Source organism: Eretmochelys imbricata, chromosome 1 (assembly GCF_965152235.1).
Source record: "Eretmochelys imbricata isolate rEreImb1 chromosome 1, rEreImb1.hap1, whole genome shotgun sequence".
NCBI classification, from domain to species: Eukaryota; Metazoa; Chordata; order Testudines; family Cheloniidae; genus Eretmochelys; species Eretmochelys imbricata.
In genome coordinates, this window is record NC_135572.1 from 328,964,331 (window position 1) to 328,988,552 (window position 24,222).

Genomic DNA, 24,222 nt, shown 5'->3' on the forward strand with positions numbered 1-24,222 from the left:
CTTCCAAATCAATGTGAGCTTCTCTCTTTTCTTCTTTTTGAGGGGTTCCATCACCCCTTTTCTTCCCACATATTGCTCATTACGTTTCACACATTTCTCTATCTAAGCTCTTCCCATGGCCATTAATAAGGCAAAGATTGGCTATTGGTCAGCTTGGCATCTCCTTCAGTCCACTCATTAGATAGGAGTGCGACATTCCCCTCTGGTGTTGTCTGAACCAGTGATCTGCTAGGCCACTCAAATCCTTGACGATGGGAGCCAGCCTTACCCGGCTCTACTGTGAGAACCCCCACTCCTGGGCTGTTCAAGCCCAGCCTCTGGCATTTAAGCTGCTCCCAGCTACTTGCAAGCGAATGACACTAGCCAATATCTCCGGTCCCAGACACGACCCTGGGAACCTCTATCTTGCAGTGTCCAGTTATGCCCGCTGGACGCTGCAAGCTTATATAAGTTTGTTAAATTGACGAAGAAATTGATATATACCAGGCTTGTTCTCCCAAAGGGAGTCTCTGACACTGCAAACCAAATGCACTGCTTCAGGTAGAACAAACAGATTTATTAACTATAAAGGTAGATTTAAGTGATTATAAGTCAAAGCATAACAAGTCAGATTTGGTCAAATGAAATAAAAGCAAAATTCATTCTAAGATGATCTTAACATTTTCAATGTCCTTACAAACTTAGATGCTTCTCACCACAGGCTGGCTCTTCAGCCAGGCTCTCCCCTGTGATCAGCAGTTCAGTCACATGGTGGTGGTGGTGTCTATAGATGTAGGTGGAAGAGAGAGCATAGCAAAATCGCTCTCCCTTTTATCATGTCCTTTCTTTCTTCCTAGCTTTGCCCCACCCCCAATCCCTTCAGAGTCAGGTGAGCATTACCTCATCGCAGTCCCAAACTGCCCAAAGAAAGGGGGTGACTCCCTCAAGAGAGTCTAACAGATTCTTTTGTTGCTGCCTAAGCCAGTGTCCATTGCTCCTGTGAGGCTGAGCTGGGTTTGTCCCATCCATGCCCTGAAAAGGTGTGAACTGCCTCTCTGTTCTTGGAGGGTTTTTGCATGGGCTTGCTTTAGCCATGAGGATACATTTTCAGCCTCATAACTATATACATGAAATTATAACTTATAACTTTACTGTAACAATTACTATAACAACCACGTTCAGTACATTATGAGCCTTCCGAAGACACCCAACATGATAAACTTTGTATTGGATACCACACAATCATTTTATAAAAGGTGAACATGGGGATGTTTGGTGTTCCCCCGAGGTACAGAGCATCACAATGAGTTCCTGGAGCATGGGACTCTCATGGCCAGATGATTTTCTATAATGAAGCACCTTCCCAAGTCATGGCACCACCAGATGTGTAGTGCTGTAGACACCAATCTCTTTAGCCCCAGTCCTAAAACTGACCCTTGGTACAAGGCTGTTCGAGAATTAAGATTGTATGGGGCTATATAGAGACAGAATGAGTCTAATCCCACTCTAATGTTGTTGCAAAGGATATAAACTATTCATCATCATAAATACACAGTAAATTTGGGTGACTCAGTTTGATTGTTTAAAACATGGGGATATCAGTAACTACAGTATTGGAGCTACAGTTCTCCAAGACTTAAGCCCAGGTGGATTGCAAAAAAGGCAAATATGGAGTGGAATTCTATAGTATGGAACTATTCGGCTATTTACAAGCAGGAGCCATCTTTTCTGATCTGTACCTCTTGAGTACTAAAGAAATATACTCAAACTCTTATTTGGCAATTTATATATTAAAAAGAGTTGAGTTGCAATTTGAACTAATTTTTCAATAGCCAAATTATTTTAATACTGTCACACAGCTAAGCAATTGACTCTCTGTCACTAACCTAATGACAGGTTTCAGAGTAACAGCCGTGTTAGTCTGTATTCGCAAAAAGAAAAGGAGTACTTGTGGCACCTTAGAGACTAACCAATTTATTTGAGCATGAGCTTTCGTGAGCTACAGCTCACTTCATCAGATGCATACCGTGGAAACTGCAGCAGACTTTATATATAAACAGAGAATATGAAACAATACCTCCTCCCACCCCACTGTCCTGCTGGTAATAGCTTATCTAAAGTAATCTTCAGGTTAGGCCATTTCCAGCACAAATCCGGGTTTTCTCACCCTCCACCCCCCCACACAAATTCACTCTCCTGCTGGTGATAAAGAGTTGTCACTTTGGATGGGCTATCACCAGCAGGAGAGTGAATTTGTGTGGGGGGGTGGAGGGTGAGAAAACCCGGATTTGTGCTGGAAATGGCCTAACCTGAAGATTACTTTAGATAAGCTATTACCAGCAGGACAGTGGGGTGGGAGGAGGTATTGTTTCATATTCTCTGTGTATATATAAAGTCTGCTGCAGTTTCCACGGTATGCATCTGATGAAGTGAGCTGTAGCTCACGAAAGCTCATGCTCAAATAAATTGGTTAGTCTCTAAGGTGCCACAAGTACTCCTTTTCTTGTCACTAACCTAATGCTTAATATCTGTCCCAAGAAAAAAAAGCTATACTAATATTTCAACTTGCAAATATTTAATATTTACACAGAAGTCTTGCTGTTTATCTTCACATCAGGTGTATATTGTATTTATCAAGGAAGAATTTTAAGACTATAGCTCCAATATAAACAAATGTTTTCCTTAAATTTGTTTATAGAATCATAAAACACTCACATGACTTCTCATCTTCAAAGTAATCATAACACGGATATGAGTGGATATCACCATTTTACAAGTATGTGCACAGAGGTAAAGCAGTTACATGCCAGGATTAGAATTCAAGAATTCCTGTCTTCCAGACCTCTTCTCAGACTGACAAAGTATAACTTCCAAAAGCAAGACTCCAAACCCAGAAAAGTCACCTTCCCTCTTTTCTGCGGTTTCATCATTCTTTTAAGTATCTTTCTCTGTACTTAAACGTCTGCAGCTGCGCTTCGGTGTGGACACTATCTATGGTGACAGGAGAGGTTCTCCCATTGGTGTAGGTAATCCACCTCCTTGAGAGGCAGTAGCTAGCACTGTCTACAGAAGGGGTTAGGTCAGCATACCTAGTGGAGCGGATTTTTCATACCCAAGACCCATAGCTATGCCAACGTAGATTCCCAGTGTAGACTAGCGCTTTAAGTAACTTTGATTTACATTCTACAATAATCAATTTGCTAGCACCAGCTAACTGTTGTTTCTGTTTACAAGCCAACAATTACTCTGCATAAACAAAGGTGGGGTGTCTGTTTAAATATCATAAAAGAATGTGATATGTAATTGCCTCAGATTGACAAAATTCATAGATACTACGGTCAGAAGGGACCATTATGATCATCTAGTCCGACCTCCTGCACAACGCAGGCCACAGAATCTTACCCACCCACTCCTGCGAAAAACTTCTCACCTATGTCTCAGCTATTGAAGTCCTCAAATCGTGGTTTAAAGACTTCAAGGAGCAGAGAATCCTCCAGCAAGTGACCCGTGCCCCATGCTTCATTTAATGGTGGAATAATTAGTGCATTTTACTTTACTACAACACATAGCAGTGAGTCAAACATTTCTTCTTCCAGACAGTTATGTTTAAAAAAAAATAATTTGAAAGGTATTATGCTTAAGATAATACCTTTAATTGCACTGATGTACAAATTATTCATACTGAATAAATGTTTCATAGAGCATGATTTTGACAATAAAAATATTGTATTACTGACATTAATTTGCCAACTTTTTATTCCTGAGAGCGATCATTAGCGGGTGACCCACTGTGCTACAGTGTTTGGCTTACAACTACTACAAGTTCATCACTCTCTCAGTTTCAAATAAAGAGGATAAATATTTTAGAAGTTGATTTTAAAGGAACCCAACAATTTGTCTGTATGCATTATTCACTTTGTGACACAAAACTTATTTCACTGAGATTACTGTAAATCACTATATGAAGCGACGGCTTGCATGAACAATTAAACGACAAATATGATAAAACAGATTTATAAGCTTTATGTTCCAATAACATAAATTCCTTGGATAATTTAGGTGTAGAGCTAGAAAATTCTTTCAAGATAGTAGATTCATGGAACTGCAGCTCCCCCAACAGCTTTTTAAAAAACAGGCAGTACATGTAGAAAAGAGCTTTAATAAAGGGCTTTATATTACTATGGTAACCACAGCAACTAGTTTCTAAAATGAATAATAGCTCCATTAGGTGCTTCATTATGTCTTTTTCAAGCAAATACTGCTCTTAATCTTCTCAATGGAACAAAGTTATCTTGAATGCATGCAGAAAACTGAAAATAAAGTCTGATACAATATTGTGAATATGAGTTGAGGCCTTCTTCAGGAATGAAGAAAGAAAAAAAAAGTAAGCCTGGTTAGCTAACAGAGGTAGAAAGTAGGAGAATTTAATGAGAAGTGAAACGGATTAGGTGGATATTAGAAAGTAAGTGAACATTAGGATTAGGAAAACAAAGGAGCAAGAGTGATTGAGAAGACCATTAAAAAAGAAATTTCAAGTAGGAAAGGTGATAATGCCAGAGTAAATTGTCAGAATAAATTATGGAGAATGCTTACCTTTCCTGCAAAAAGTTCTAAGCACGATTACAAGTATCCAGCATCACCTCATGCTCTGTGCAATTCCCCATCCCCATCAACTATTCTGTTATTTTCATTTCAGAGCTATTGAACCAATTACTAATTATATAATGTTTAAGAGACTGGGCATTACTAAAGTATTTAGTCTTTATAGCTACAACGCAGAACTTGTCACTCAACAGTTCCCCCTGCTAGATTCAGCAGGAGGTAAATGGAGTCAATTGCCCAATTTCCTTAGAGATATTGACAGCCCCCTTACCAAAAAAACCACCTGTTGTAACGGGGAGGATGCTCTGAGATACCAAAAATATATGACAAAACGCCGCATTTCTCTTGCTCTTGCTTAAGTCTAGAAATAAGGTCCTGTTTAAATTATGAGAGTTCAAGTTTATATGAATATTTTATAATTAATTTGGAGCAAATGAATAGTGAGACAAAATCAAAGTGTTTACGATAGTATTAAAAGTCCACATTACTAAGCTATCAAAACAAAATAGATTCAGTGTTGGCTTTCTAAAAATCCACAATCGATCACTTTTGGGAGATATGAAAAGTCCAGATGTCACATGGGGGGGGGGGGCGAGGACGACAACAACCACCACCAACCTGTGTCACACCTTTTTATTGCCAAAATATATGTTAAAGAGCTTTCCTTGACATATCTACATGCAACTAGCGGCCACGGCAATGCTTTAATGTGGCTTGTGTGGTCGCGGCACAGTGCTGGGAGAGCTCTCCCAGCACTCTTAAAAAAACAAAAGAAAAACAAAAAAAGCCACCTCCACGAGGGGCGTAGCTACTAGTGCTGGGAGCTTGGCTGCCAGCGCTTGGTGCACTGTCTACACTGGCGCTTTACAGTGCTGAAACTTGCTGTGCTCAGAGGGGTGTTTCTAGCTCAGGGGCATGAAAAAAGTTGCAGCGCTGTAAATAGTCTGTGTAGACAAGCCCTAAGGCTATATCTATACTACCTCAGTTCCCCTATCAATCCCCTGAGGTACTAAAGAGCCGAGGGGGTTTTCAGACCAAGAATCAACTGACAGCCCTGCCAGACTGAGTGACCTCGAGTGCCATGCCACACCTGGCCAGAAGAGTTGCCATTGCACTAACACACTGGCTCACGGGAGCCTATTGTGCAAATGTAGACGTTAGGAAGTTAAATGGTGATGTGTGTAGAATTCTCTGATTATAGCCAGGGCCCTGTGTATCCATGGTCACAGAATCTGGCATGGAACACATTCCTTGCCAGAGAACTGTGCTCCTAAAACTCAGCTTTTATTAAAAAACATATATGTTTCTAGCCCTTTTGATTGCAGCGATAACCGTGAAAACAATCTTGGAAAACCATTGCAGTGAATCTGCAGAGTCTGCAATGGTTGTCTTTGAGATGTGTGAACTGCACTAGTTATCTCAATCAGGGTCTATGGACTCTGCAATTCAACCACAGAATTTGGTATTTTCCCAGGATGCCACGCAATTCCCCATTTGTTGCAGTCAAGAGCCTGATACTTTGTTTAGCCTGCCAGGACCTGCCTACAGCTGCTCACTAGCTTTCCTCCCAAGGAAGAGAGAACTGCATTACAGTGCATGCTTCCTAAACTGTTCAATGGGCCAAGGCTGAAGGGAGACAGAGATGGAGTTCACTTTGCTGCTGGGGAGGAGGGTTTGGGGTCCTGATTCTCATTTTTGAATGTAATACTGTTAGTATGTACAATGAAATATAACTAAATTACTCTAATCTTTCACACCCAACACTAGCTTGGCATTAGTTTTTATTTAGCTTTTCAACTGCCTCATCCATAGATCAGCTGAGCACCAAATACTCCTGTTGAAGTCATGGGAGTCACAGCCCATAAGATAATAAGACCTACAAGTGTTCTGCATGCTCTCAGATCAGGCACTACAATACTTTCACCTTCCCAGTCCCCCATCTCCATTAATCAAATTCTTCAAGATTTTAGTCTCTATCTTCTGAATCCATTTAACTCAATGTGAACACACCTCAAGAGAAACACTGTTAACCCCCCAGACTACATTTAGGAAAACAATTTAAATGGCCATAACTACCCACTTATTGGTCTAACTCACTTCTTGAGGTTGAGAGACAGCAGAGGGTCCTCCACACAGGTCCTCCCCGAAACCTATCTTCTAGGAGTTTTGCTACATCACATATCCTGTACTGGACTTCCAGTTAAGTACAAAAGTAATAATGAAACTTTGCAAATATGCTTATGTGGGAAGATTCTGTTCATTCAAATATTCTTTCCTGTGCTTTTCACACATCTCTTGGGCTTTTCTTTTAATTTAGCCCTCAAGTCCTAGAGTTCACTTTTTAAGGTAAAAAGCTAAATATTGCAATAGACAGTCCAAGTATATAATTCAAAAGAAAATTCAGCCATTCTTACTGCTAGGACTCTGGTAGGAGCTGGAATTCTTACTTTGTGCCTGAGTAGGAAATAAGTGCCCTCCAGTGGCTTTGTTCCCTTCTCTCAGAAATCCTATAGGTAACATTAGCAATTGGTTTTCTGCCCCAAAGGTTCTTGTGTGTAATGTCATCATGGGATTCTATGTTGTGCCTGCACACGTTCAGTGTGCAAGACCATCAGAAGCTAGTGGGGACATATGGACTAAAGTATTTTTAGCTTCCTGAAAGTTGCTCTTCCCCACTCCATTTCATCCAGAGTGAGGAGTATAATCAAGTGTCTATCAAAGATTGGGTCAGACTGGGGCACAGATACAATGAATTGCTCAAAGTTCAATTCATATAAAACCTGGGGCATTCATGATAGTCCATCAGGACCCAAAATAATCTCAGCCAGATCATCTACCTCCATCATTTATTAATGACGTTTGCTGTTTGTGGTGGGTCCTGTTAGATTCCAGCTGCTTTGTGATGATCAAACAACAGCAGTAACCAAGACAGCTTTTTCCATGTAGTATCTCTTCTACTTACAATGGCACCTGAAAGTGAGAACAGGCGTTCACATGGCACGTTTGTAGCTGGTATTGAAAGGTATTTACATGCCAGATATTCTAAACATTCGCATGCTGCTTCATGCTTAGGCCACCATTCCAGAGGATATGCTTCCATGCTGATGACATTTGTTAAAAAAAAATAATGCATTAATTAAATTTGTGACTGAACTCCTTGGGAGGATAATTGTAGGTCTCCTGCTTTGTTTTACCCACATTCTGCCATATATTTCATGTTATATGAATCTTAGATGATGACCAAGCACATGTTCATTTAAGAACACTTTCACTGCAGATATGACAAAATGCGGTACCAATGTGAGATTTCTAAAGATAGCTACAGTACTCGACCCAAGGTTTAAGAATCTGAAATGCCTTCCAAAACTCAGAGGGACAAGGTGTGTGAAACGCTTTCAGAAGTCTTAAAAGAGCAACACTCCGATGCAGAAACTGCAGAACCTGAACCACCAAAGAAGAGAATCAATCGTCTGCTGGTGGCATCTGACTCAGATGATGAAAATGAACATGCAGCGGGCCACACTGCTTTGGATCATTATCGAGCAGAAACACTCATCAGCATGGACATGTCCTCTGAAATGGTGGCTGAAGCATGAAGGGACATATGAATCTTTAGCACATCTGGCACATAAATATCTTGTGATGGCAGCTACAATAGTGCCATGCAAACACCTGTTCTGACTCTCAAGTGACATTGTAAACAAGAAGCGGGCAGCATTATCTCCCGCAAATGTGAACACACTTGTTTGTCTGAGCAATTGGCTGAACAAGAAGTAGGACTGAGTGGACTTGCAGGCTCTAAAGATTTTCCTTTATTTTTGAATGCAGTTATTTTTGTACATAATTCTACATTTGTAAGTTCAACTTTTAGGATACTCAGCACTTATAATAGGGGAATTGAAAAATACGTCTTATTTTTATACGGCAAATATTTGTAATCAAAAATATAAAGTGAGCACAGTACACTTTGTATTCTGTGTTATAATTGAAATCAATATATTTGAAAATGTAGAAAACATCCCAAAATATTTAAATGGTATTCTATTATTGTTTAACAGTGCAATTAATCAAGATTAGTTTTTTAAATGGCATGATTAATTGCAATTAATTTTTGACAGCCTTAATTAATATTCTGTCTTGATACCTAGCTTTCATATTGGTCCTGGAAATAAGGGTTGATTGTGCATTATATTTGAAAATGGAAGGTAAAGTGAAAAACCAAGATGAAGGCTAGAGGAACAACAGGAAGAAGAAACAGAAGAGGAGTAGAGTGAAAAAGTAAAACCAATGTAATCAAAGAAGCAATGCAAGATTTCAGATAATTATCGGTAGGCAAACAGGGAATAGATCAGAAAAAGGTCACTCATGGCAGGCAAGATGAGGAATAGTCACATGGTTGGGTTAAATCCTGGGCTCCCTGAAGTTAATGACTAAATTCCCATTGACTTCAACGGCGCCAGGGTTTCACCAAGACAGATAGGAAAAAGTAACTCGAATAAGAGATCTAATCATAAAATACAAGATGAAAAAAAAGTCAGATAAGAACAAGACAACCATTTCATCAGAAGAAACATGGAGGTTTATGTATTTTTAATACAGCCAAGAATATGGGTGAAGGGAGATTTCACCCACCTACTCAGACAGACAGTGAACAATGCAATAAGAGAAGAAATAAACCCAACAATAAATTTGTTGACACAGTAGAAAACGCTTTTCCATAAAAGCACTGCCCATTCTTTTTTAGAAAGGTATTATTTTGATTGAAGAAAGGAAATGAATTGAAGATTAAGGGATAGCGGACCATCTATGCAATAATTACGATACATTTGTAAATTAAAACGAAAGCAAGACCAAAAATAGGAGAAAGACAAGACTCAGTTTCAGTGACCCAAGTTTTGAGAGGATTAGGGAAGTATTGATGAAGTTAAATGGGAAAAATTAAGCAAGAGAAAAGATAGAGAATGCAATGATTTCAAAGCTAAATTACTAAATCCTCAAGAGTTATATCTATTTATTTGCATCAGCCTTTTAGACATGCAAATACAAAAAACAAATCAACAGTAAGAAGAGTAAACAACTGATCAAGAGACAAGGCCATTTTTCAGTAAGTCTGAACTAATTACTTTAGTGCAAATATTCTTCATTTCATAATTTTTTTAATCATTTCATATCTAATTAACATCTGGTTAAATACTAAAATCATTTGGTATCATCTGAAAATATTGTATTAAGTTGAAGGTTTGACCACTACTGTTCTGATTAAAGCAGCCAACACTATCATTCACCATTACACCAAATAGATTTCTTACGAAACATCTCACTAAAGTAGTCAGCCCAATTAAACGCATCCCGGTTAAGTAGATGATATAATATACACATCGGAAAATTAGGGAAATATCCAGAAAACTACAAACCATGATACTCACTTTTAAAACCATGGCACTAATCCTCTTCAACATACTCAACACATGGGAAGTTATTTAAGGATAGTTAAAATAAAAATCCTTTCACAGATCCATGCTATTTTAAAAGCAAAACTTCTCTGCAGTTTGATATAGTACTGACCTGCTAGATTAGTTCTGTATATTAAGTGAAGGGACAAGCATGTTGAACAGATAATAAACTGACTTGAACATCAATGAGATGGGGTACTTCTGGATGGTAACAGTTTGAAAGAGGCATGCCACAAGGATCAGTGCTGGGACAGATTTTGTTCACTTCGTACTATTTATCGATGACCTGAAAAAAAGGCATGTGTACCACAGTGATAAATTACAGATCAAAAACTGTAGAGGGCAATAAAATTCTAAATGACTTGGACAGACCACGACCACAGAGAGATAAATTGCATATGAAATTCAGTGCTGAGAAATTAAAGATAATGAGGCTAAGAACAAACAAACAAAAAATCAAGTTAAAAGTTACTACATTTTTGCAATAACATTAGTTTAATTTAAAAAAAAAAGTTTTAAAGGACATGTCAAGGTTCCTCCCCCACTCTGAACTCTAGGGTACAGATGTGGGGACCTGCATGAAAAACCTCCTAAGCTTATCTTTACCAGCTTAGGTCAAAACTTCCCCAAGGTACAAAGTATTCCACCCGTGGTCCTTGGAATGGCCGCTACCACCACCAAACTAATACTGGTTACTGGGGAAGAGCTGTTTGGACGCGTCTTTCCCCCCAAAATACTTCCCAAAACCCTGCACCCCACTTCCTGGACAAGGTTTGGTAAAAAGCCTCACCAATTTACCTAGGTGACTACAGACCCAGACCCTTGGATCTTAAGAACAATGAACAATCCTCCCAACACTTGCACCCCCCCTTTCCTGGGAAATGTTGGATAAAAAGCCTCACCAATTTGCATAGGTGACCACAGACCCAAACCCTTGGATCTGAGAACAATGAAAAAGCATTCAGTTTTTTACAAGAAAACTTTTAATAGAAAATAGAAGTAAATAGAAATAAAGAAATCCCCCCTGTAAAATCAGGATGGTAGATATCTTACAGGGTAATTAGATTAAAAAACATAGAGAACCCCTCTAGGCAAAACCTTAAGTTACAAAAAAGATACACAGACAGAAATAGTTATTCTATTCAGCACAATTCTTTTCTCAGCCATTTAAAGAAATCATAATCTAACACATACCTAGCTAGATTACTTACTAAAAGTTCTAAGACTCCATTCCTGTTCTGTCCCTGGCAAAAGCAGCATACAGACAGACCCAGACCCTTTGTTTCTCTCCCTCCTCCCAGCTTTTGAAAGTATCTTGTCTCCTCATTGGTCATTTTGGTCAGGTGCCAGCGAGGTTACCTTTAGCTTCTTAACCCTTTACAGGTGAGAGGAGCTTTCCCCTGGCCAGGAGGAATTTCAAAGGGGTTTACCCTTCCCCTTATATTTATGACACGCCCCCCAAATCTCAGCTAGGGTGAAACACTGGCTGGGATTTCTTCCTGGAGCTCTAGGAAAAACAGAGTTAATAAGACACATGCATCTCTAAATATACTACCAAGTACATAAAGACTAACAATATTTTCCACATCTTAAGGACGATTTTAACCAGTTGATTCTGGGAAACTTTCACGGGAGAGTGCATCAGCCACTTTGTTAGAAGCTCCTGAGATGTGTTGGATGTCGAAATCAAAATCTTGGAGAGCTAAACTCCACCGAAGAAGTTTTTTGTTAGTTTCTTTGACGGTGTGAAGCCACTTCAGTGCAGCATGGTCGGTTTGCAGGTGGAAACGCCGTCCCCAAACATATGGGCGTAGCTTTTCCAGAGCGTAGACAATGGCATAACATTCTTTTTCAGTGACTGACCAGTTGCTTTCCCTCTCAGACAGTTTTTTGCTGAGAAACACTACAGGGTGGAATTCTTGATCAGGTCCTTTCTGCATTAAAACTGCTCCCACACCACGCTCGGATGCATCTGTGGTTACTAGGAACGGTTTGTCAAAGTCTGGGGCCCTTAGTACAGGGTCAGACATGAGTGTCGCTTTAAGCTTGTTAAAGGCCTTCTGACACTTTCCGGTCCACTGAACAGCATTTGGCTGTTTCTTTTTGGTTAGGTCTGTCAGTGGGGCAGCGATTTGGCTGTAGTGCGGTACAAATCGTCTGTAATAACCAGCCAAGCCTAAGAAGGATTGAACCTGTTTCTTTGACTTTGGGACAGGCCACTTTTGGATAGCATCCACTTTGGCCTGTAGGGGGCTGATAGTTCCTTGACCCACCTGGTGTCCAAGGTAAGTCACTCTGTTTAGGCCTATTTGACACTTCTTAGCCTTAACAGTTAGTCCTGCCTCCCTTATGCGCTCAAGGACTTTTTGTAGATGTTCCAGGTGGTCTGCCCAGGAATCCGAAAATATGGCCACATCATCAAGGTAGGCGACTGCATATTCTCCTAATCCCGCTAGGAGACCATCTACAAGTCTTTGGAAAGTGGCGGGTGCATTTCGCAGCCCGAAAGGGAGTACATTAAATTCATACAGCCCGAGATGTGTGATGAAGGCTGACCTTTCCTTGGCAGATTCATCTAGCGGTACCTGCCAGTACCCCTTTGTTAAGTCCAAGGTAGAGATGAACTGGGCCCGTCCCAGTTTCTCTAACAGTTCATCTGTGCGTGGCATTGGATAGTTGTCTGGGCGAGTTACAGCATTTAGCTTACGGTAGTCCACGCAAAAACGTATTTCCCCATCTGGTTTGGGAACTAGAACCACTGGAGATGCCCATGCACTTTCAGAGGGGCGGATTACACCCATCTGTAACATATCCTGGATCTCCCGTTCTATAGCAGTTTTAGCTTGAGGAGACACCCGGTAAGGTTGGACCCTAATTGGGTGAGCATTACCTGTGTCAATGGAGTGGTATGCCCGTTCAGTCAGTCCTGGGGTGGCTGAGAACGTTGGCGCGTAGCTAGTGCACAGCTCCTGGATCTGCTGTCGCTGCATACGCCCAAGGGTCATGGAGAGGTTCACCTCTTCCACACCACCAGCACATTTCCCTTCGTAGTAGACACCTTCAGGCCACTCAGCATCATCTTCTCCCTGGGCTGTAAACTGACAAACCTTTAATTCTCTGGAATAAAAGGGCTTTAGAGAATTAATATGGTACACCTTAGGCTTTCGGTTGGAGGTGGGGAATGCTATGAGATAATTAACAGCTCCCAGGCGCTCCTGGACCGTGAATGGCCCTTCCCACGATGCTTCCATTTTATGGGCCTGGAGCGCCCTTAAGACCATGACCTGGTCTCCTACTTTGAAGGAACGCTCTCTGGCATGTTTATCATACCAGGCTTTTTGCTCTTTTTGAGCATCCTGTAAGTTTTCTTTAGCAAGGGCTAAAGAGGTTCGGAGGGTGTTTTGTAGGTTGGTTACAAAGTCCAGAATGTTAGTTCCTGGAGAAGGTGTAAATCCCTCCCATTGCTGCTTCACCAACTGCAATGGCCCCTTAACCTCACGGCCATATACAAGTTCAAATGGGGAAAACCCTAAACTGGGATGTGGTACAGCTCTGTAGGCAAAGAGCAACTGCTGCAACACTAGGTCCCAATCATTGGAGTGCTCATTTACGAATTTACGTATCATGGCCCCCAAAGTTCCATTAAACTTCTCCACCATGCCATTTGTTTGATGGTGGTAAGGAGTGGCAACCAAGTGATTTACCCCATGAGCTTCCCAAAGGTTTTTCATAGTTCCTGCCAGGAAATTAGTCCCTGCATCTGTGAGGATGTCGGAGGGCCAACCTACCCTGGCAAAAATGTCTGCTAGTGCCTGGCATACACTTTTAGCCCTGGTGTTGCTTAGAGCTACTGCTTCCGGCCATCGGGTGGCAAAATCCATGAAAGTCAGTATGTACTGCTTTCCTCTGGCTGTCTTTTTCGGAAAAGGACCCAGAATATCCACAGCTACTCGCTGAAATGGAACTTCAATGATGGGGAGTGGTTGTAGAGGGGCTTTGACCTGGTCTTGGGGTTTTCCCACTCTTTGGCACACCTCACAAGACTGGACATAGGTAGAAACATCCTTGCCCATTCCCTCCCAGTGGAATGACCCCCCCAAACGGTCTTTGGTCCTGTTCACCCCAGCATGGCCACTAGGGTGATCGTGGGCTAAGCTCAAGAGCTTGGCCCGGTATTTAGTTGGAACTACCAACTGTCTCTGAGGATGCCAGTCTTCCTGGTGTCCACCAGAAAGAGTTTCCTTGTATAAAAGTCCTCTTTCTACAACAAACCTGGATCGATTAGAAGAGCTGAGAGGCGGTGGGTTGCTCCGTGCCGCTGTCCAAGCTCTCTGGAGGCTTTCATCTGCTTCCTGTTCGGTCTGGAACTGTTCCCTTGATGCTGGAGACATCAGTCCCTCATTGGATTGTGGACCTAGGCTTGGTCCCTCTGGAAGCAATATAGGGGATGGAGCTGTTTCTGTTGACTGTGAACCGCTCTCCGCTGGTGCACTATGTTGGGATTCAGGCTCCGGCTGAGCCTCTTGTGTAGGGTTATCGGCTGCTGCCAGTTCAGGTTCAGTGGGGCCCTCTGGTGTTGAGGTTGCAAGTACTGGATTCAGTGCTGACACAGGGTCTGGTGTTGGTTGTTCGGCTGGTTCCGGTTCTGGGACTGGTTCCGTCTGGGTCTCTGGGACTGGATCCACTACTGCTGTTGCAGACATTGGCCTAAGGTCCAGGTCCATCACCTCTGACTGGGTCCTGATAGCAGTTTCCGGAACAGAGCTAGGCCTCACGGCTTGTTTAGCCTGGCTGCGGGTGACCGTTCCCACCCTCTTGGCCTGCTTCACATGATTGGCCAAGTCTTCCCCCAACAGCATGGGGATGGGATAATCATCATAGACTGCAAAAGTCCACATTCCTGACCAGCCCTTGTACTGGACAGGCAACTTGGCTGTAGGCAAATTGAAAGAGTTGGACTTGAAGGGTTGAATCGTCACTTGGATCTCTGGGTTGATTAAATTGGGGTCCACTAAGGAAGCATGGATAGCTGACACTTGTGCTCCGGTGTCCCTCCACGCGGTGACCTTCTTCCCGCCCACACTCACAGTTTCCCTCCGCTCTAAGGGTATCTGGGAAGTATCTGGGCCTGTGGACCTCTGGTGTGATTCCGGTGCAATGAACTGTAATCTGTTGGGGTTCTTGGGGCAGTTGGCCTTTACATGCCCCAGCTCGTTACATTTAAAACATCGTCCAGCTGACGGGTCACTGGGGCGAGGAGGGTTGCTGGAGAACGGGGTGGCAGGACGATAAGGGGTCTGGAGGGTTCTTTGGGAGGTAGGTGGGGCCTTGGGCGGCCCCCGGTAATAGGGTGTGGTCTGGGGTGGTCCCTTCTGGTCTCCGCTCCAACTGCGACCAGTTTTCTTCTTCTCTGCCACCTCCACCCATCTGGCTCCAATCTCTCCTGCCTCGATTACAGTTTTGGGTTTCCCATCTAGGATGTATCTTTCTATTTCCTCAGGAACACCCTCTAAGAACTGTTCCATTTGCATTAGGAAGGGCAAATTTACTGGAGATTCAACACTTGCTCCTGATATCCAGGCATCCCAATGTTTCACAATGTGGTAGGCATGTTGGGTAAATGACATGTCTGGTTTCCACCTTAGGGCTCTGAACCTCCGACGAGACTGCTCGGGTGTTATCCCCATTCTGACTCTCGCCTTGGATTTAAACAGTTCATACTTGTTCATGTGTTCTTTAGGCATTTCAGCTGCCACCTCAGCTAAGGGTCCACTGAGCTGCGGCCTCAGCTCTACCATGTACTGGTCAGTAGAGAGGTTGTATCCAAGGCAGGCCCTTTCGAAGTTTTCTAGGAAGGCCTCAGTATCATCGCCTGCCTTGTAGGTGGGGAACTTTCTGGGATGGGAAGTGGTACTTGGAGAAGGATTACTAGGGTTTGTTGGGATATTCTGCTGAGCCTTTATCTTCTCCATCTCCTCCACATACTTCCTCTCTTTTTCCTTCTCCTCCAGTTCTTTGTCCCTCGCTTCCATAGCTCTCCTGTGAGCAGCCGCTTGGTGTTGTTCTGCCTCCCTTTCTTGTTCCTTCTTCAGCCGCATGAGTTCTATCTGTCTTTCATGTTCCCTTTGTCTTTCCTCAGCCTGAAATTTGGCTAATTCCAGCTGTAGTCGAGCTGAGGATTTGGTCATTCTAACCTCTCTGTTTTTAACTAACTTTACACCCGAGGTTTAGAAATAAACAAACAAAACTTGGCTGTAAAATTTTGCTGTGCTGGAATAGAATACCTATTCTCTGATAGTGATTGTCAGCCTACAGAAAAAGACAATTCCCTTGTCTCTGTTCTGGGCCCAACTTAAAGCAAAAAACCTCCAAACTACTTGGAAACCTGCTTACCCAGCCCAAAGAAAAAGCAAATGGGTAGAACACACACCCCCTATTTACTTTTAGGAAGAAAAGAAAAAAAAAAACCTCTGGGTTGGAAGACTGTGAATTTCCCTGCAGGAGTTAAGTACCCTGCCTCCAGGCAAAGAAAACCTGCAATTCACAAGATAATCCCCTTTTGTCTCTGCTTGGCCACAAAGCAGGGAAAACCCAAGATGCTTTCAGTTTCAAAGCTGCTTCAAAGCCACAGGAAAAAAAAATTCCTTTTTAAAATCTGTATTTCTAGTTCAAAAAATCTCAACTGGATCTCAAAATGATTTCAGGTTAATCCCACCACTATGCCACCATGTCAACGTTCCTCCCCCACTCTGAACTCTAGGGTACAGATGTGGGGACCTGCATGAAAAACCTCCTAAGCTTATCTTTACCAGCTTAGGTCAAAACTTCCCCAAGGTACAAAGTATTCCACCCGTGGTCCTTGGAATGGCCGCTACCACCACCAAACTAATACTGGTTACTGGGGAAGAGCTGTTTGGACGCGTCTTTCCCCCCAAAATACTTCCCAAAACCCTGCACCCCACTTCCTGGACAAGGTTTGGTAAAAAGCCTCACCAATTTACCTAGGTGACTACAGACCCAGACCCTTGGATCTTAAGAACAATGAACAATCCTCCCAACACTTGCACCCCCCCTTTCCTGGGAAATGTTGGATAAAAAGCCTCACCAATTTGCATAGGTGACCACAGACCCAAACCCTTGGATCTGAGAACAATGAAAAAGCATTCAGTTTTTTACAAGAAAACTTTTAATAGAAAATAGAAGTAAATAGAAATAAAGAAATCCCCCCTGTAAAATCAGGATGGTAGATATCTTACAGGGTAATTAGATTAAAAAACATAGAGAACCCCTCTAGGCAAAACCTTAAGTTACAAAAAAGATACACAGACAGAAATAGTTATTCTATTCAGCACAATTCTTTTCTCAGCCATTTAAAGAAATCATAATCTAACACATACCTAGCTAGATTACTTACTAAAAGTTCTAAGACTCCATTCCTGTTCTGTCCCTGGCAAAAGCAGCATACAGACAGACCCAGACCCTTTGTTTCTCTCCCTCCTCCCAGCTTTTGAAAGTATCTTGTCTCCTCATTGGTCATTTTGGTCAGGTGCCAGCGAGGTTACCTTTAGCTTCTTAACCCTTTACAGGTGAGAGGAGCTTTCCCCTGGCCAGGAGGAATTTCAAAGGGGTTTACCCTTCCCCTTATATTTATGACAGGACATAACATACCTTAATTCCAGACTACCATGTCAATGAACCATATAAAAGGGACAAGTAATATTTATGACAATCACTGTGTTCTACCAGGATCAAATCTCCATCCTAGAATGTGTAAATATCTGTAAACATGAGACTGAATTCATTAGCAAGGAGGAAGTACCTTACTCACCAACTTACAGCTGCTGTGAAAGTCACGGAGGTCACAGAAAGTCACGGAACCTGTGACTTCGGGGACCTCTGTGACAGACTCGCAGCCTTAACTATCACTAAGGGTAGACCTGAGTTTAGGGGCCTTATCTCTGCTAGAATTCTTCCAAAGTTAATATACTAAGTTTTTGTCATCTTCCTTGATTAAAGATCATTATTCAATGGCAAAAAAAAAAAAAAAAGAACAAACCACCCCACACCTGTTATTGCAGAACTAAGGTTGCTTGGTTGTATGTCATCTCCTTGCACCACACTGAATTGAGCAAAAACTCAATCTTCGGAAAACCAGGAAATGCAGAGTTAAGGTTGCCCAGGCAATCTTAACTCTGCCCTCTTTCAGCAATTCCCCAGTGTCACCCATTAACACATACCTTCATTCCACCAACCCACAGTTGCCGAAACATACAAGCTCTTCGTCTCCTTTTCCACTCTCCCATAGGATTCTAGCTATTACAATTTAAGGACAAAAAAGGAACCAAAACAAAGTTGTCTACGCCACCTTCCCTCAGGTCCGCTAGACCTAGTAGTGGCCAGTGGGAATTATTTACTTACACTTCAGCGCAGTCGGAGTTTTACATGTACCTACATGAAATGGTGGAGGAAGTAGTTGGGCATACTCGAGAAAGGTATGTTTATGATATGGGGACATGTGTGGATTACTTTAAGGTGTGAGAAAGCGGTCATTATGATATGAAGGAGATCTGTATTTTGCGTACTTGTGCAAGAGGACAGGGAAGATGTGTACCTTCAGGTTCCAGTATACATCGTTTCAATGCAGCATTGTTTAGGTTATCAGTAACAGGGTGTCACAGGTGTCGGTCTGCCGAGCCCCTGGGGTGATGGAGAGCTATGGTCTCCGTGGCAGGCCTCAGCCACACCTTCCGGGCGTTGGGCAATTAGCGGGGAAGGTGCGCCGGCACAAGTCAGTAGCGCGCCCCTCGGGCAGGGGAGCGCCGGGGTAGGGGAATGCAGGCCCACCCAACTCCACTGCATTCCAGCCCAGGGCCCTGGCAGTGGCGGGAGGCGAAAGTCCCGCCGCTGGGTCAGCGGGGCCGTCCGAACCCGCTGACCAAACACACCCACCCCACGGTGTAGTTGGGCCCCTGGGCTACTTCCTACCCGGTCTCTCAGGTGGGTCGCTCCGGTCCCTCCATCTCCTCCGGGTATTCCACTGCGGGCCACTCCGGTCCCTCCATCTCGCCCGGGTATTCCGCTGTGGACCACTCCCGCTCCCCCTCAGTATCGGACTCACGCTGGCCCGGGCTGCCGTCAGGCCCCTCCAGGTCCTCTGGGTATTCAGCGGCTGGCAGCCCTGGTTGCCACAGGCCTTCCTCCCAGTCAGGCTCCTCCTTGCCCAGGGCTTCGCCTGGGTCAGCAGCAGGATCGCGAGGGAGCAGCCAGCAGCCTGTGTCTGTCTCCCTCCCTAGTGCTCTCTTCACTGGGCAGAGGACCCCGCCCTTTGTACTTCCTGTCCCACCCTTCCCTTCCGGGGATTGGCAGAAGCTTGGCCTGGCCCAGCCCACTCAGGCTGCAAGGGTGGCTCTTTACCCTCTGGTTCGGAGAGGAGCCACCCTGGCTCCCTATACAGGGCTTCTATTACACTGAGTGAAATAAAAGGATTCTAATGCTTTAACAAGAGTTAATGGAAACTGTAGGTTGAGATGGTATTCTGTGAAAAAGCAGAATATAGTTGTGAAAAAATTTAAAGTTGTTCTTAAATTGTACATATCGCATATTCTTTCTGAGGCAGTGGTTAAGTATGCTCAGGTATGCAAGGATCTGGAACCTAGCATCAAGAGCCAGTAAAAGTGTGTGCTATGTGGGTATTGAGGCATTGCTCAAAGAGAGAGTAGAGAGAAGGTAGCCTGGGCAACTTTTTTTTGATGCTTTAATCTTGGTCAGGCATGTCTATGCTACAAGTGCAACAAAGGCACAGCTGCAGTTATGCTGCTATAATGTAGACACATGCTAGAGTCACAGAAGGGGGTTTTCCGTTGTAGTAAATCCACCCCCTCAACTGGCAGAAGCTATGCTGACAGAAGGATTCTTCTGTTGACCTAGCAATGTCTTTTTCACACCCCAGAGAGACATAGCTAGATTGACCTAAGTTTTAGGCACAGACCAGGTCATAGATTGAAACCTGTAGGTGAGGATGCATGTGCTGTAAAAGGAAGTAACGAGCTTGTACATTTCAGCAACTATGGAGCTGGCAAGGTAAACGTATGCCTATTAATAGGGTGTATTGGAGCACCGCTGAAAGGCAGAGTTTGCATGGGCAATTTTAACTCTGCATTTCCTCGTTTTCAGAAGTTTTGAGTTTTGCTCAACTCAACATTCCACAAGGGGATGACATACGACCAAATTAGCCTTAACTATGCATTAATTAATTTTGGGGGGCCATTAAAAGAAACCTAGGAAATTCAAAGAGGAAAAGATATGTTTTGGTAGGAATTAGCAGTCCATAATATGTACCACAACTTGCATACCAAACCAAATCAGCCTGTAGTCAGCAGTCTCCTTGCTTTCCTGCAAACTTCTGCAACCTCGTGATCCAGTCATCTCCCAAGATCCACATATTGGCAATCATGGCAGTGCATATATTGCTTTTCCCTGAGCAATCAAGCTACTTGCACTGTCAGTTCCACACCTCGACACCGTGGGTCTCTGGAAACACCCATATTAATCTGCTCCAAAATCAGGAAGTAACCACTTGATCCCCTCCCACTGATGCTAGTAAAATACAGATTCTCAAAACAACCAATCCAAGGATTGCCGACCACTCCGTCCCCTCTCCCATCCAACCCCTTTGCAGCTACAAAGCCCTCTTCCCGTCATCCCATCTCCCTCTTCCTCTGCAACACACAGTCCTCCATCTCCAGCTCCTCCCGACCCAAAATAACACAAATTTTGGTTGCTGACTATTCTGCTGCGTTCACAGTAATCCTCCCCATAAAATAAATACATGTTATAACAGATAACTGGTAGAAAGTAACATGAGTTGTTAAAATCTTCATTGCACAGGCGTACAAAGGTTCAGACTAGAAACAGCAGGGGTGGGATGTTCAGCACATGCAAAGGCATTGGCACATTCCCTCAAACTACCCAGGCAAGCAAAGAAACTCAGGTTTTTCCCTTTATTGGTTCATATGCAATATGAAATCCTTCCAAACTGTACATCTACGCAAGCGAAGTAGTGAACACATTCCTAAGTACTGTTTACAGTCTGGGTAACTCAAAGATTTAGTGGGTGCCATGCACTCTCCATAACCCTCAACCTGGGAGAGCTGAGGAATGCAATAGGTTGGGATACAGTGTGATTGGAACGCATTGGCAGAACTAGGGCTGCAACGTTGCTGGGATGCACTGACAAAGCGGGGGGCTAGCATGCCTACCCATCACCTGAGCCCCCAACCTGTCTGACCATTGATCCCCATATAGTCCTCCCCACATAACCTCCCACCCATCACTGCAACCCAAACCTCCTCTCCCCCCACCATCTCCCTCAAATACCGTGATTACGTTCCTCCCAATATAAGATGCCACCCATGACTCACAAATTACAGCAACATCCAGCTACTCAGTTCAAAACTCCTTTTGCCTTCAGTGAGGGCTTGTGATTAATTTATCCTTAATTGTGTTAACTAAAGTTCAAGCTTTCAAGAAGTCTGATTAGAGCCATCATTAGTACCTCTCAGTTCTACAGTACAAGACAGCAGAAGGCAACCATTTTTGAGGTGGGCCTGTAACTCAGGAACCCGTGGGTCAAATAACCCCAAATCTGCATCACAAACACTACCCCACACGGCATACCACATTTCAAAACAATCTGGGTAAACATTTGGATTTTAGAGCACTTACAGTCAAGTAAAGTACATAAAATGGCAGGAATGGATGCTTTTCCTGTATGGGTGCACAGATTTTACAATGTCTCCATTAGGACAGTGGTCTTCCAAGTGTGACTGAAAGGATTTCAAGGGTAGTTATTCTATTTTGTGTTCTAGTTTGTTGATACTTATTTCTCCCATTATGATGGAAGCAAAAGCATTGAGATAAGAACATGTCTGTGTTGGATATTTGATAGTCTATTAGATAAACACTCAATTTTTCTGGAAGCTTTTTGTAAGAGCTTTTGGACTTCAGTTACAGGACAGCTTGCCTACAAATGCAAATACAAATCTCATCCTGCAGCCTATTATCTGGCTCCACCACCACCTCTTTTTCAGCAATTTCCATCAGCACAAAATTCTCTTGACTTTCCCAGAGTACTTTGGGTTTACATTTGACGTTCAAGAACGCCTTTTAAAAAGGTTGTCTTTGCTGCAACAGTGAGCTAAAAATTAGCATCTCCTCCAACTCCCATCCCCAGAAAGTTCTGGTAGTCCTCTCCCAGAGTCAAATTGCATGTTGAAGTATGTTCCAGTAGTATTAACAGGGAGGTATACTACATAGAAATTAAAGTGTTACCAATAACGTATGAAAATTGATATTACCCATGTAAATTCTCTATCAGTAAAAAGACCCCAAAAAAATAGCCACAGCTCTAGATTTATGAAGCAATGCTACTACCAATGTCTGAGCTACAAACAAAAAATATTTATAAATTCACTATTGCTCTTAGTTTTAACTCACCCTTTTAATACTATGAAGTTACATTTATCAATTTAGCTTTGTAGAAACAGATGAAGAATAGTTGTGAACACAGATCCACACTAATTAGACTGGATGAGGTGTCAAACAAAACTGCATTTGAGCAGATATGGAAAAAAGGAGTTAATCTTGATCCTGTTTAGTTCCAAGAAAAAATATTGAGAAACTATTCAATTCCTTTACATGTAGAAAACAAACAACATATCTGTATTTCCTACTTCTACATTTATAATGGGAAAAGGTAAAAGTATTATTTTTTCAAGTTTAAAAAAGTTCAACAGGAAAGAACAAGAATCAAGTTTTACTTATGATTATATGGACGCAACTCCCATTGAAATCAGTATGACTGCACTAGTGTAACAGCAACAAAGCAGAATTTGGCCTCAAACATTTAAGCTATTTGTGCTATTCATAACATATTAAACTACAGGAATATGGCCAGTATGTTGACTGTATGGGGAAATATTCAATGCACACAGGCATTCACATGAGTATGTGTCTGATTATGTTGTCAGAGTTAAATAGATAAGGCTAAATTTTAAAAAGTTCCAATACTCATTTTATAATCTTACGTCTCTTATTAGAATACTCTGTTTTAAATAGGAAATGTATGATTGTATGACTGTTAAGGCCTATAGCAACTGCATAGCTCATGAAGTTATTACTGTTGTCTATATAATGCACTCTAAAAAGAAATATTAGTTCTGGCACCTTTTAATTTAGTTACAATAGAATTTAAAATGTCCAAAGATGTTACATGTTCATTTCATATTGATCTGCTTGTAATGCTGCTGTTTTTTATTCTGTTACTTTGTGGGCATCAACAAGTCTCTTGTATTAATCTATGATAGAAGAGGGGGAAAAAAAACAAACACCATGACTTTGACTGAACAGAATACTTCTATACTGCAGAAGTTTGAAGAATATGAAGCCTAACAGCACATTAAGATTTTCTATCGGGGTCTTGGTCCATGATTAGGGCTTCTAGGGCGCTACAGTAATACAAATAAATAAAATAAATAAGAATAATAAGAATAAGAACAACAAAAATATCAAAAGTCTGCTAAGCACTTGATAGGTAAAAGAAAAACCCTCACAGCAAAGTCCTTAAGCTCTAGATGTGGGTACAGTAGGCAGGAAAAAATAATGAAAAAAGGATTAAAGGAACTATTTTCAAAAGAGGCTAGTACCTGCAACTCCCATCAAAAATCATTTATCCCAGGACCTCTAAAATAGTCAGCACATGGCTGCAAAGGAAGGCAGTGGAAGAACTGGGATTAGCAATCAGGGGCCAGTCAACTCAGGAACTGCAAACGTACATTTCTCATTGCTTTCCACAAGAGTTGCATGCACACATCTTCCAGGATGACCCAATTCAACATATTCCCACTTCCATTCTTATTTTTTACTTTTGCCAAAGATTTATGTGGTTCAGAAGAATTTAATCAACTTCTCCAGGTGCAGTATAATCTTTCTAGCCTCTTTAGAGGCTTACTTTTCTATCTTGGCAATTAAAATGAACCTCAGTGATTCTGTTACCACTCTCCATATACTGAAAATGGCTATGACTTTGGAGAAGCCCTTAAGACGTAGCTGACTACTACATTTCCTATAGTCTGGAACTCCAGGAGTTGGTGCTGAGATGTGAACAACTGGAAGACCTCTTGCTCACGTT

At 42.4% G+C, this 24,222-nt stretch overlaps 1 protein-coding gene across 6 annotated transcripts in view; it reads right to left on the minus strand.

Moving 5' to 3' along the window:
* TBC1D22A (TBC1 domain family member 22A) overlaps positions 1–24,222 on the minus strand; it is a 467,234-nt gene that overhangs the window by 420,216 nt on the left and 22,796 nt on the right. The gene's annotated exons all lie outside the window — the stretch shown is intronic.